Genomic DNA, 1671 nt, shown 5'->3' on the forward strand with positions numbered 1-1671 from the left:
AAGGGGCGGGAAAATATCTCCTTGCTTTGGGATCAATATCGCAAAGGGTTCAACACTGCCAGCCTCTTTATGGGACTGGATAACAGCCCCCGATTAACTGGTATTTACAACATCGAGGCATCAAGCAACAGTCATAGAAAAGTAAGTTATGTAAAACTAAGCTGATGGGCGCACGTGCACACACACACACACACACACACACACATTTTGAGAGCCAGTGTGGTGGAATGGTAAATGTTGAATCAGGGCTGAATCTAGACACATCAGAGAAGTGTTTCAGTTAAACACATTGTAAACTTTGTATGAAAAATCGGGTTGGCAAAAGCGGAACTCCACAGCACCATCTGGTGTCACAGTGTTATAATGCATAAGCAACGCATATATTGTAAAGAGCTTTTTCTTTGCCAATGTAGCTGAGTCCCAAGGTTCAAATCCCCACACAGCCACGAAGCTCACTGTGTGTGACAAGTTTTTGTGGGCCAGAATCAGTCCACTTTTTGAATTATGCTTAGTTAGGAGGCACAGTTGAAAAGAATGGGCACAGCGGATCCTATGGGCAAACCTTTGGGTAGTAGCCAATGCTGGTCCTACACAGAGTAGACCCATTGAAATCCCTGACCATGATTGACATAGATCTATTAATGCCTAAGATTTATAGAATTGTAGAGTTAGAAGGTTCATCTAGCCCAACCCCCTGCTATGCAATGGGTCTACGTCGAGAAAAACCTAGTTGTATCCAACCATGTCAATTTCGGTTTCTTTCGGGTTCTCATTTTTTCAAGTTCTCCACATTTTCAGATCAGGATGTGTGTGTGTGTGTGTGTGTCTGTCCTCATGAAAATTCATCCGCACACAGGATCCGGACACAAAAGTTGTTGGGCTTTTTTTTTTTTGCTGTTGTTGTTGCAAAATCTCAAGAATAAATGAAGGAGTCTCTTCTCATATTCTTCTGCTGAAAATGAGTGAATTGGTGGTCTGATCTACAACCCCAGCCATACCCAGATGTATGCAACTCTGCATATGCTCAGAATCCCATCCTCCTCAGATACTTGCCATTTGATTTCCCTTTGGATGACGAGAGTCATCATCCTTATGGGCAAGAAGGGATACTTTCCAGTGTTGGGCATAAATTAAACAGGAAAGAAAAGAATGAAAAGGATCTAGGAGTCTTAGTAGACCTCAAGCTTAACACGAGTCAAAAGGCCATGCAGCAGCAAATAATGGTAATGCGATTCTAGGCTGCGTCAACAGAAGTCTAGTGTCCAGGGCAAGGGAAATAACAGTACTGCTCTGTTCTGCCTTGGTCAGATCACACCTGGGATTCTGTGTCCTGTTCTGGGCGCCACAAATTAAGAAGGATATTAACAAGTTTGAATGTGTGCAGAGGAGGGTGACTCAGATTATCAAGGGTCTGGAAACCAAGCCTTATGAGGAATGTTTGAGAGAGTTGGGGATGTTTATCCTGGGAAAGAGGAGACTGAGATAAGAGGAGAGAGTCATCTTAAGGGCTGTCACATAGAAGATGGAGCAAGCTTGAAGATACTTCCTGTTTAAAAATCTACTGAATGAAGACTTCCTTTTTCTAAACTTCTGTCATGTTTGACCAAAGGGTGTTATTCCTGATCAGATGTGACTTCAGTTTAGAAATGAGCTGAGCGATACATTTTAGAA

This window comes from Podarcis filfolensis, assembly GCF_964270895.1.
Source record: "Podarcis filfolensis genome assembly, chromosome: 8".
NCBI classification, from domain to species: domain Eukaryota; kingdom Metazoa; phylum Chordata; class Lepidosauria; order Squamata; family Lacertidae; genus Podarcis; species Podarcis filfolensis.